Raw genomic sequence first — 13,613 nt, 5'->3', positions numbered from 1 at the left:
GAAGGAAATATGCCCTAGAGGCAATAATAATGTTATTATTTTATTTCCTTATATCATGATAAATGTTTATTATTCATGCTAGAATTGTATTATCCGGAAACATAATACTTGTGTGAATACATAGACAAACCAAACGTCACTAGTATGCCTCTACTTGACTAGCTCATTAATCAAAGATGGTTATGTTTCCTAACCATAGACATGTGTTGTCATTTGATTAACGGGATCACATTATTAGGAGAATGATGTGATTGACATGACCCATTCCATTAGCTTAGCACCCGATCGTTTAGTATGTTGTTATTGCTTTCTTCATGACTTATACATGTTCCTATGACTATGAGATTATGCAACTCCCGTTTGCCGGAGGAACACTTTGTGTGCTACCAAACGTCACAACGTAACTGGGTGATTATAAAGGAGCTCTACAGGTGTCTCCAAAGGTAAATGTTGGGTTGGCGTATTTCGAGATTAGGATTTGTCACTCCGATTGTCGGAGAGGTATCTTTGGGCCCTCTCGGTAATGCACATCACATAAGCCTTGCAAGCATTGCAACTAATGAGTTAGTTGCGAGATGATGTATTATGAAACGAGTAAAGAGACTTGCCGGTAACGAGATTGAACTAGGTATTGAGATACCGACGATCGAATCTCGGGCAAGTAACATATCGATGACAAAGGGAAGAACGTATGTTGTTATGCGGTCTGACCGATAAAGATCTTCGTAGAATATGTAGGAGCCAATATGAGCATCCAGGTTCCGCTATTGGTTATTGACCGGAGACATGTCTTGGTCATGTCTACATTGTTCTCGAACCCGTAGGGTCCGCACGCTTAAGGTTTCGATGACAGTTATATTATGGGTTTATGAGTTTTGATGTACCGAAGTTAGTTCGGAGTCCCAGATGTGATCACGGACATAACAAAGAGTCTCAAAATGGTTGAGACATAAAGATTGATATATTGGACGGCTATATTCGGACACCGGAAGTGTTCCGGGTGATTTCGGAGAAAAACCGGAGTACCGGAGGGTTACCGGAACCGCCTGGGAGAAGTAATGGGCCATATGGGCCTTAGTGGAGAAAGAGAAGGGCAGCCAGGGTGGGCCGCGCGCCTCCTCCCCCCTGGTCCGAATTGGACTAGGAGAGGGGGGGCGGTGCCCCCCTTTCCTTCTCCCTCTCCACTTCCTTCCCCCTTCTAGTAGGAGTCCTACTCCTACTAGGAGGAGGAGGACTCCTTGGCGCGCCTATAGGGCCGGCCGGCCTCCTCCCCTTGCTCCTTTATATATGGGGGCAGGGGGCACCCCTAGACACACAAGTTGATCCACGTGATCGTTTTCTTAGCCGTGTGCGGTTCCCCCTTCCACCATAATCCTCGATAATATTGTAGCGGTGCTTAGGCAAAGCCCTGTGACGGTAGAACATCAAGATTGTCACCACGCCGTCGTGCTGACAGAACTCTTCCCTGACACTTTGCTGGATCGGAGTCCAGGGATCGTCATCGAGCTGAACGTGTGCTAAAACTCGGAGGTGCCGTAGTTTCGGTGCTTGATCGGTCGGGCCGTGAAGACGTACGACTACATCAACCGCGTTGTGCTAACGCTTCCGTTGTCGGTCTACAAGGGTACGTAGATCACACTCTCCCCTCTCGTTGCTATGCATCACCATGATCTTGCGTGTGCGTAGGAATTTTTTTGAAATTACTACGTTCCCCAACATCGGCAATTCGACCACCTGGCGCGATCTGAGCTCGCGTAGCAATGCGGCCCCCACCCCAGTCTCAGCCAAATGGCAAAACTCGTGCCACGCATACATAATTACGCATTAAAAATACCATGGGCACAGGTGGGGAGGGGGGCACATTGCGGCACGCCCCAAGACGCGGCTTAAACCGCACTAGGGGCTTCCCGTTTGGTTATTTTTCTCTTTTTCAGGACCTTGATCTCTGGAAACCCTGTCCGGCAGCACTATTGTCGAATACATTATGCAACAACCAAGGAGGCATAAAGCTACGTCACACCACGGAATTCTCAGGTGGAGTACAATAACGAGCGAAATATTTGATTTAATATTATTCCTCATCTTGCCCCTGGAAGGGACATAGTCCTACTCTTTGCTAATCGCATCATCTGTATCATTTTGCTTTAACGCACCTTTTTGAATAAACAATGCATAACATTACGACTATCATTGCATTCTTGTTATATATATGTGTGTTCATTAACGACGCCTTGCAACCGCACACTTTGGTACGACCAATACACTAGGGGCTTACGTACCCCACAATATGGTGTGAAAAGTCCGAACACTTTCACAAGTGCGGCACCCCGAACTTATAGCATTTTATGCATCAGCTCCGAATCATGTCTTTGGTCAAATGTTGGGTTTGCCCGGCTCCTATGTTTTGGCACCTTACGTTCCGCTCTATCGGCTAAGGTAGCGCTAGGGAGAACTACTGCGATTGTGCCCCGGTTCTACCGGGCTTAGCACCTCAGTAGAGAAAGTTAAAACTGACTGTCATGATGAGGCGAGAGACTGCTAGCTGTTCGGCGAGGTTTTCGAGTCCCTAAAGACTTATGCCGCTTAGGGCGAGGGGCCGGCCCTGTCCGGCTTAAAGGCGTGTATCACGCCTCGAATTCGGCCTTCCGAATACCAGGGGCTTCGCCGAAATTTAAAATTATAGAATTCTATGGCTAAGTGAGAGTGATAAAGCATTATTAGTCCGGTTGCCTTGTTCGTTGTGCTGAGCACCTCCCTCGAAGGACCCAAATATGGGAACAAGAGTGCTTAGGTTTATCCCGAACACCCCAGCACTCGTGGCATGGGGGCAGAACCCGAGGACTAGCCATCTCTCAGATTGGATAAACGGCCAAATAGAAGGTAATAATTTAAATTCACACAAGCGTTGCATACCGCATATGAAACAAGTTTTCATTCTACAGGATCACACGGGCAAGTTTACTCAAATATTACATCCTTGGAACATTCGTCCGCTACAAGGCGGGCACCCTTCAGGACACCCTCATAATAAATTTCGGGGGTGCGATGCTATTTGCCCTGCGGCGGCCCTTCCTTGATCAGCTTCACGGCGTCTAGCTTGGCCCACTGCACCTTCACATGGGTGAAAGCCCGGCATGCACCTTCGATGCAGACGGACTGCTTGACGACCTCCAGCCATGGGCAGGCATCCACAAGCCGCCTCACCAGGCCGAAGTAGCTGTTTGGAAGGGCGTCACCAGGCTACAGCCGGACTATAAGGCCCTTCATGGCCTGTTCGGCCGCCTTGTGCAGCTCGACCAGCTGCTTTAGCTGGTCGCTCAGAGGCATCATGTGTTCGGTCCCAGTATACTGAGACCAGAACAACTTCTCCGTTGAGCTTCCCTCCTCGGCCTAGTAAAACTGTGCGGCATCCGACACGTTGCGGGGCAAATCTGCGAATGCTCCTGGTGAGCTCCGAATTCGGGTAAGTAAACGGTAATTTACTGTTACATGCTTGCTCTGCATATAGAATGCCTTACCCGCCGCTATCTTCTTCATCGCGTCGATCTCCTGGAGGGCCTTTTGGGCTTCGGCCTTGGCACTTTTCGCACTCTCGAGGGCCGCGGCAAGCTCAGACTCTCGCGTCTTCGAGTCAAGCTCCAATGCCTCGTGCTTCGTCACGAGAGCCTGGAGCTCTTGCTGCACCTCACCCACCCGAGCCTCTTGCTTTTCTCGCTCGGTGTGCTCCTTGGCCGCTTTATCTTCGGCCTTGGTTAGCGCTTGCTTCAAGGTCGCCACCTCGGTCGTGGCCCTTGGCAGATATACGATGATCCTGTCATTTTGCAATCGCGTCTTTTTTATATATACATATCTATAGACAGGGTATTACTTACCCTTGTTCTCCTCGAGCTGCCTCTTGGCAAGAACGAGCTCTTTCTTGGACCCCTCGAGGTCCTGCTTCAGTACGGCAACCTCCGCAGTCAGTGCGGCGGACGCCAGCAGTGAGGCCTGCATACGCATATGTTGGAAATATGCCCTAGAGGCAATAATAAAATGATTATTATGTTTCCTTGTTCATGATAATTGTCTATTATTCATGCCATAATTGTATTATCCGGAAATCGTAATACATGTGTGAATACATAGACCACAACACGTCCCTAGTGAGCCTCTAGTTGACTAGCTCGTTGATCAAAGGATAGTCATGGTTTCCTGACTATGGACATTAGATGTCATTGATAACAGGATCACATCATTAGGAGAATGATGTGATGGACAAGACTCAATCCTAAGCTTAGCTCAAAGATCGTGTAGTTCATTTGCTGTAGCTTTTCTGAATGTCAAGTATCATTTCCTTAGACCATGAGATTGTGCAACTCCCAGATACCGTAGGAGTGCCTTGGGTGTGCCAAACGTCACAACGTAACTGGGTGACTATAAAGGTACATTACAGGTATCTCCGAAAGTGTCTGTTGGGTTGGCACGAATCGAGACTAGGATTTGTCACTCCGTATGACGGAGAGGTATCTCTGGGCCCACTCGGTAATGCATCATCATAATGAACTCAATGTGACCAAGGGGTTGGTCACGGGATCATGCATTACGGTACGAGCAAAGTGACTTGCCGGTAACGAGATTGAACAAGGTATTGGGATACCGACGATCGAGTCTCGGGCAAGTAACGTACCGATTGACAAAGGGAATTGAATACGGGATTGATTAAGTCCTCGACATCGTGGTTCATCCGATGAGATCAACGAGGAGCATGTGGGAGACAACATGGGTATCCAGATCCCGCTGTTGGTTATTGACCGGAGAGGCGTCTCGGTCATGTCTGCGTGTCTCCCGAACTCGTAGGGTCTACACACTTAAGGTTTGGTGACGCTAGGGTTGTAGAGATATTAGTATGCAGTAACCCGAAAGTTGTTCGGAGTCCCGGATGAGATCTCGGACTTCACGAGGAGTTTTGGAATGGTCCGGAGGTAAAGATTTATATATAGGAAGTCCAGTTTCGGCTAGCGGGAAGGTTTCGGGGGTTACCGGTATTGTACCGGGACCACCGGAAGGGTCCCGGGGGTCCAGCGGATGGGGCCACCTATCCGGGAGGGCCCCATGGGCTGAAGTGGCGTGGGAACCAGCCCCTGATGGGCTGGTGCGCCCCACCCAAGGGCCCAAGGCGCCTAGGGTTGGAAACCCTAGGGGGCCGTTGCCCCCCCGAGGGGGCATGCGCCCCGTGGTTGGAAACCCTAAGGGGGCCGTTGCACCCAGGGGCCGCCCCCCCCTTTAGATGGGATTTCCAAGGGGGCATGCGCCCCCCTAGCCCCTATATATACTGGAAGGGAGGGAGGGCAGCCGCACCTTTGCTCTTGGCGCCTCCCTCTCCCTCCGTAACACCTCTCCTCCCCGCTTGTGCTTGGCGAAGCCCTGCTGGGATCCTGCTGCATCCACCACCACGCCATCGTGCTGCTGGATCTTCATCAACCTCTCCTTCCCCCTTGCTGGATCAAGAAGGAGGAGACATCTTCCCAACCGTACATGTGTTGAACGCGGAGGTGCTGTCTGTTCGGCACTTGGTCATCGGTGATTTGCATCACGGCGAGTACGACTCCATCATCCCCGTTCACTTGAACGCTTCCGCTTGCGATCTACAAGGGTATGTAGATGCACTCCTATTCCCCTCGTTGCTAGAATACTCCATCGATTGATGTTGGTGATGCGTAGAAAATTTTTAATTTCTGCTACGATCACCAACAGTGGCATCATGAGCTAGGTCTATGCGTAGTTACTATGCACGAGTAGAACACAAAGTAGTTGTGGGCGTCGATATTGTCAAATTGCTTGCCGTTACTAGTCTTATCTTGATTCGGCAGCATCGTGGGATGAAGCGGCCCGGACCAACCTTACACGTACGCTTACGTGAGACCGGTTCCATCGACTGACATGCACTAGTTGGATAAGGTGGCTGGCGGGTGTCTATCTCTCCCACTTTAGTCGGATCGGATTCGATGAACAGGGTCCTTATGAAGGGTAAATAGAAATTGGCAATTCACGTTGTGGTTTTGGCGTAGGTAAGAAACGTTCTTGCTAGAAACCTATAGCAGCCACGTAAAAACTTGCAACAACAATTAGAGGACGTCTAACTTGTTTTTGCAGCAAGTGTTTTGTGATGTGATATGGCCAAAGGTTGTGATAAATGATGAATGATATATGTGATGTATGAGATTGATCATGTTCTTGTAATAGGAATCACTACTTGCATGTCGATGAGTATGACAACTGGCAGGAGCCATAGGAGTTGTCTTTATTTATTTATGACCTGCGTGTCAACATAAACATAATGTAATTACTTTACTTTATTGCTAAAGCGCTAGCCATAGTAGTAGAAGTAATAGATGACGAGACAACTTCAATAAGACACGATGATGGAGATCATGATGATGGAGATCATGGTGTCATGCCGGTGACAACGATGATCATGGAGCCCCGAAGATGGAGATCAAAGGAGCAAATGATATTGGCCATATCATGTCACTATTTGATTGCATGTGATGTTTATCATGTTTTACATCTTATTTGCTTAGAACGACGGTAGCTTAAATAAGATGATCCCTCGTAATAATTTCAAGAAAGTGTTCCCCCTAACCGTGCACCGTTGCGAAGGTTCGTTGTTTCGAAGCACCACGTGATGATCGGGTGTGATAGATTCTAACATTCAAATACAACGGGTGTAAGACAGATTTACACACGCAATACACTTAGGTTGACTTGACGAGCCTAGCATGTACAGACATGGCCTCGGAACACAGAAGACCGAAAGGTCGAGCATGAGTCGTATAGAAGATACGATCAACATGAAGATGTTCACCGATGTTGACTAGTCCGTCTCACATGATGATCGGACACGGCCTAGTTAACTCAGATCATGTTATACTTAGATGACTGGAGGGATGTCTATCTGAGTGGGAGTTCATTTAATAATTTAATTAGATGAACTTAATTATCATGAACTTAGTCTAAAATCTTTACAATATGTCTTGTAGATCAAATGGTCCACGTCGTCCTCAACTTCAACGCACTCCTAGAGAAAACCAAGCTGAAAGACGATGGCAGCAACTATACGGACTGGGTCCGGAACCTGAGGATCATCCTCATAGCTGCCAAGAAAGATTATGTCCTAGAAGCACCGCTAGGTGACGCACCCGTCCCACAGAACCAAGACATTATGAACACTTGGCAGACACGTGCTGATGATTACTCCCTCGTTCAGTGTGGCATGCTTTACAGCTTAGAACCGGGGCTCCAAAAGCATTTTGAGAGACACGGAGCATATGAGATGTTCGAAGAGCTGAAAATGGTTTTTCAAGCTCATGCCCGGGTCGAGAGATATGAAGTCTCTGACAAGTTCTTCAGCTGTAAGATGGAGGAAAATAGTTCTGTCAGTGAGCACATACTCAAAATGTCTGGGTTGCATAACCGCTTGACTCAGCTGGGAGTTAATCTCCCGGATGACGCGGTCATTGACAGAATCCTTCAGTCGCTTCCACCGAGCTACAAGAGCTTTGTGATGAACTTCAATATGCAGGGGATGGAAAAGACCATTCCTGAAGTATTTGCAATGCTGAAATCAGCAGAGGTAGAAGTCAAAAAGGAACATCAAATGTTGATGGTGAATAAAACCACTAAGTTCAAGAAAGGCAAGGGTAAGAAGAACTTCAAGAAGGACGGCAAGGGAGTTGCCGCACCCGGTAAGCAAGCTGCCGGGAAGAAGCCAAAGAATGGACCCAAGCCCGAGACTGAGTGTTTTTATTGCAAGGGAAGTGGTCACTAGAAGCGGAACTGCCCCAAATACTTAGCGGACAAGAAGGCCGGCATCACGAAAGGTATATGTGATATACATGTAATTGATGTGTACCTTACCAGTACTCGTAGTAGCTCCTGGGTATTTGATACCGGTGCGGTTGCTCACATTTGTAACTCAAAGCAGGAGCTGCGGAATAAACGGAGACTGGCGAAGGACGAGGTGACGATGCGCGTCGGGAATGGTTCCAAGGTCGATGTGATCGTCGTCGGCACGCTACCTCTACATTTACCTACAGGATTAGTTTTAAACCTCAATAATTGTTATTTAGTGCCAGCTTTGAGCATGAACATTGTATCAGGATCTCGTTTAATTCGAGATGGCTACTCATTTAAATCTGAGAATAATGGTTGTTCTATTTATATGAGAGATATGTTTTATGGTCATGCTCCGATGGTGAATGGTTTATTATTAATGAATCTCGAGCGTAATGCTACACATATTCATAGTGTGGATACCAAAAGATGTAAGGTTGATAATGATAGTCTCACATACTTGTGGCACTGCCGCCTTGGTCACATAGGTGTCAAACGCATGAAGAAGCTCCATGCAGATGGACTTTTAGAGTCTCTTGATTACGAATCATTTGACATGTGCGAACCATGACTCATGGGTAAAATGACCAAGACTCCGTTCTCAGGAACAATGGAGCGAGCAACCAACTTATTGGAAATCATACATACTGATGTGTGCGGTCCAATGAGTGTTGAGGCTCGCGGTGGCTATCGTTATGTTCTCACCCTCACTGATGACTTGAGTAGATATGGGTATGTCTACTTATTGAAACACAAGTCTGAGACCTTTGAAAAGTTCAAGGAATTTCCGAGCGAGGTTGAGAATCAACGTGATAGGAAAATTAAGTTCTTGCGATCAGATCGTGGGGGAGAATACTTGAGTCACGAATTTGGCACACACTTAAAAAAATGTGGAATAGTTTCACAACTCACGCCGCCTGGAACACCTCAGCGTAATGGTGTGTCTGAACGTCGTAATCGCACTCTATTAGATATGGTGTGATCTATGATGTCTCTTACCGATTTACCGCTATCATTTTGGGGCTATGCTTTAAAGACTGCCGCATTCACTTTAAATAGGGCTTCGTCGAAATCCGTTGAGACGACACCGTATGAATTATGGTTTGGGAAGAAACCTAAGCTGTCGTTTCTAAAAGTTTGGGGATGCGATGCTTATGTCAAGAAACTTCAACCTGAAAAGCTCGAACCCAAGTCGGAAAAATGCATCTTCATAGGATACCCTAAGGAAACCATTGGGTATACCTTCTACCTCAGATCCGAAGGCAAGATCTTCGTTGCCAAGAATGGATCCTTTCTAGAGAAGGAGTTTCTCTCGAAAGAAGTAAGTGGGAGGAAAGTAGAGCTTGATGAAGTACTGCCTCTTGAAGCAGAGAGTAGCGCAGCTCAGGAAAATGTTCCTGTGGTGCCTGCACCGATTAGAGAGGAAGTTAATGATGATGATCAAGATACTTCGGATCAAGCTCCTACTGAACTTCATAGGTCCACAAGGACACGTTCCGCACCAGAGTGGTACGGCAACCCTGTCTTAGAAATCATGTTGTTAGACAATGGTGAACCTTCGAACTATGAAGAAGCGATGGCGGGCCCAGATTCCGACAAATGGCTAGAAGCCATGAAATCCGAGATAGAATCCATGTATGAAAACAAAGTATGGACTTTGACTAACTTGCCCGAAGATCGGCGAGCCATAGAAAATAAATGGATCTTTAAGAAGAAGACAGACGCAAATGGTAATGTGACCATCTATAAGGCTCGACTTGTCACTAAGGGTTATCGACAAGTTCAAGGGGTTGACTACGATGAGACTTTCTCACCCGTAGTGAAGCTGAAGTCCGTCCGAATCATGTTAGCAATTGCCGCATTCTATGATTATGAGATATGGCAAATGGACGTCAAAACGGCATTCCTTAACGGCTTTCTTAAGGAAGAATTGTATATGATGCAGCCGGAAGGTTTTGTCGACCCTAAGAATGCTAACAAGGTGTGCAAGCTCCAACGCTCAATCTATGGGCTGGTGCAAGCATCTCGGAGTTGGAACATTCGCTTTGATGAGATGATCAAAGCGTTTGGGTTTATGCAGACTTATGGAGAAGCCTGCGTTTACAAGAAAGTGAGTGGGAGCTCTGTAGCATTTCTCATATTATATGTGGATGACATACTGTTGATGGGAAATGATATAGAATTCTTGGAAAGCATAAAGGCCTATTTGAGCAAGTGTTTTTCAATGAAGGACCTTGGAGAAGCTGCTTATATATTAGGCATCAAGATCTATAGAGATAGATCGAGACGCCTCATCGGTCTTTCACAAAGTACGTACCTTGACAAGATATTGCAGAAGTTCAATATGGATCAGTCCAACAAGGGGTTCTTGCCTGTATTGCAAGGTGTGCGATTGAGCACGGCTCAATGCCCGACCACGGCAGAAGATATAGAAGAGATGAGTGTCATCCCCTATGCCTCAGCCATAGGGTCTATTATGTATGCCATGTTGTGTACCAGACCTGATGTAAACCTTGCCGTAAGTTTGGTAGGTAGGTACCAAAGTAATCCCGGCAAGGAACACTGGACAGCGGTCAAAAACATCCTGAAGTACCTGAAAAGGACCAAGGATATGTTTCTCGTTTATGGAGGTGGCGAAGAGCTCGTCGTAAAGGGTTACGTCGACGCTAGCTTCGACACAGATCTGGATGACTCTAAGTCACAAACCGGATACGTGTATATTTTGAATGGTGGGGGAGTAAGCTGGTGCAGTTGCAAGCAAAGCGTCGTGGCGGGATCTACATGTGAAGCAGAATACATGGCAGCCTCGGAGGCAGCACAAGAAGCAATCTGGGTGAAGGAGTTCATCACCGACCTAGGAGTCATACCCAATGCGTCGGGGCCGATGACTCTCTTCTGTGACAACACTGGAGCTATTGCCCTTGCCAAGGAGCCTAGGTTTCACAGGAAGACCAGGCATATCAAGTGTCGCTTCAACTCCATTCGTGAAAGTGTTCAAAATGGAGACATAGAAATTTGTAAAGTACATATGGACCTGAATGTAGCAGATCCGTTGACTAAACCTCTCCCTAGAGCAAAACATGATCAACACCAGAATTCCATGGGTGTTCGATTCATCACAATGTAACTAGATGATTGACTCTAGTGCAAGTGGGAGACTGTTGGAAATATGCTCTAGAGGCAATAATAAAATGATTATTATATTTCCTTGTTCATGATAATTGTCTATTATTCATGCTATAATTGTATTATCCGGAAATCGTAATACATGTGTGAATACATAGACCACAACACGTCCCTAGTGAGCCTCTAGTTGACTAGCTCGTTGATCAAAGGATAGTCATGGTTTCCTGACTATGGACATTAGACGTCATTGATAACGGGATCACATCATTCTCCTAATGATGTGATGGACAAGACCCAATCCTAAGCTTAGCTCAAAGATCGTGTAGTTCGTTTGCTGTAGCTTTTCTAAATGTCAAGTATCATTTCCTTAGACCATGAGATTGTGCAACTCCCGGATACCGTAGGAGTGCCTTGGGTGTGCCAAACGTCACAACGTAACTGGGTGACTATAAAGGTACATTACAGGTATCTCCGAAAGTGTCTGTTGGGTTGGCACGAATCGAGACTGGGATTTGTCACTCCGTATGACGGAGAGGTATCTCTGGGCCCACTCGGTAATGCATCATCATAATGAGATCAATGTGACCAAGGGGTTGGTCACGGGATCATGCATTATGGTACGAGTAAAGTGACTTGCCGGTAACGAGATTGAACAAGGTATTGGGATACCGACGATCAAGTCTCGGGCAAGTAACGTACCGATTGACAAAGGGAATTGAATACGGGATTGATTAAGTCCTCGACATCGTGGTTCATCCGATGAGATCATCGAGGAGCATGTGGGAGCCAACATGGGTATCCATATCCCGCTGTTGGTTATTGATCGGAGAGGCGTCTCGATCATGTCTGCGTGTCTCCCGAACCCGTAGGGTCTACACACTTAAGGTTCGGTGACGCTAGGGTTGTAGAGATATTAGTATGCAGTAACCCGAAAGTTGTTCGGAGTCCCGGATGAGATCCCGGACGTCACGAGGAGTTCTGGAATGGTCCGGAGGTAAAGATTTATATATAGGAAGTCCAGTTTCGGCCAGCGGGAAGGTTTCGGGGGTTACCTGTATTGTACCGGGACCACCGGAAGGGTCCCGGGGGTCCACCGGATGGGGCCACCTATCCCGGAGGGCCCCATGGGCTGAAGTGGCGTGGGAACCAGCCCCTGATGGGCTGGTGCACCCCACCCAAGGGCCCAAGGCGCCTAGGGTTGGAAACCCTAGGGGGCCGTTGCCCACCCGAGGGGGCATGCGCCCCCCCTGGTTGGAAACCCTAAGGGGGCCGTTGCCCCCAGGGGCCGCCCCCCCTTTTAGATGGGATCTCCAAGGGGGCATGCGCCCCCCTAGCCCCTATATATAGTGGAAGGGAGGGAGGGCAGCCGCACCTTTGCTCTTGGCGCCTCCCTCTCCCTCCGTAACACCTCTCCTCCCCGCTTGTGCTTGGCGAAGCCCTGCCAGGATCCTGCTGCATCCACCACCACGCTGTCGTGCTACTGGATCTTCATCAACCTCTCCTTCCCCCTTGTTGGATCAAGAAGGAGGAGACGTCTTCCCAACCGTACGTGTGTTGAATGCGGAGGTGCTGTCCGTTCGGCACTTGGTCATCAGTGATTTGGATCACGGCGAGTACGACTCCATCATCCACGTTCACTTGAACGCTTCCGCTCGCGATCTACAAGGGTATGTAGATGCACTCCTATTCCCCTCGTTGCTAGAATACTCCATAGATTGATCTTGGTGATGGGTAGAAGTTTTTTAATTTCTGCTACGATCACCAATAGCATATTGACATACTTATATTAGACTCCTGCGATATTATTTGATCCTCTGTTCGGCTTTTCTTTGTGAACACCGAACAAAGCATCAGGGGCTGCTGTCTATGCAGTAATGTTTCTTCTATATTTTAAAACACTCACCTCAAAGCCTGTTAGAAGGCTGGCACAGGCTTCAGTCAATCCGCTCTTGGCGGACTGAACCTTCTGGACCACCGCACTCATAATAGTACGGTGCTCCTCGTCGATGGAAGCGCCGCGAAGCGCTTCCAGCAGATTGTCCGGCGCCTCTGGATGGACAGAGGTCACCGGCACAAGCATCTTGCCCCTCTTAGAAGGAGGTCGCTTGCCCGAGCCCGGAACCACTCGAGGTTTCGGCGCGGTGTTCGGCTGAGGGCCGAACTCAGAGCTCTCAGGGGCCTTGTCCCCTCGGCTCCCGGAGTCCGGGAGGCCACCTTGAGGCGCCTCCGGGACTGTCTCCCCTCGACCCGGTGCCTCGTGAGACAGCACCTCGGCGTCGTCCGCAGGATGAGGGGAGGTGGCGGTTGGGACTGGATCGCTATCCATGTCCGATGAGCCCAGGGAGCCGTCCGATGATACATCCATACTGGCTCTTGGCGGCCTGCATAATCATGTTCGGTGTTAGGGAAAGCAGTGCGACAAAGGAATGCTACGAGTTACTCTAGTATCCGAATACTTACGATCTCCCCAGGGGCTTGGCCCTGGGCAACCACTCGTCTTCGTCTTCATCGGCGGCGGTGGAGCTGTTCGGAAGGAGAGTCCTTCCCTTCTTGGACCCTTCGCCCCCCCCCCCCCAGTTGGGACGACCTTCCTTTTCTTGTCTCCCCTGCCTAGA

This window comes from Triticum dicoccoides, chromosome 2A, assembly GCF_002162155.2.
Source record: "Triticum dicoccoides isolate Atlit2015 ecotype Zavitan chromosome 2A, WEW_v2.0, whole genome shotgun sequence".
Taxonomy (NCBI): Eukaryota; Viridiplantae; Streptophyta; class Magnoliopsida; order Poales; family Poaceae; genus Triticum; species Triticum dicoccoides.
The sequence above is the reverse complement of the archived record's forward strand: the minus strand, read 5'-3'. Positions refer to the sequence as shown.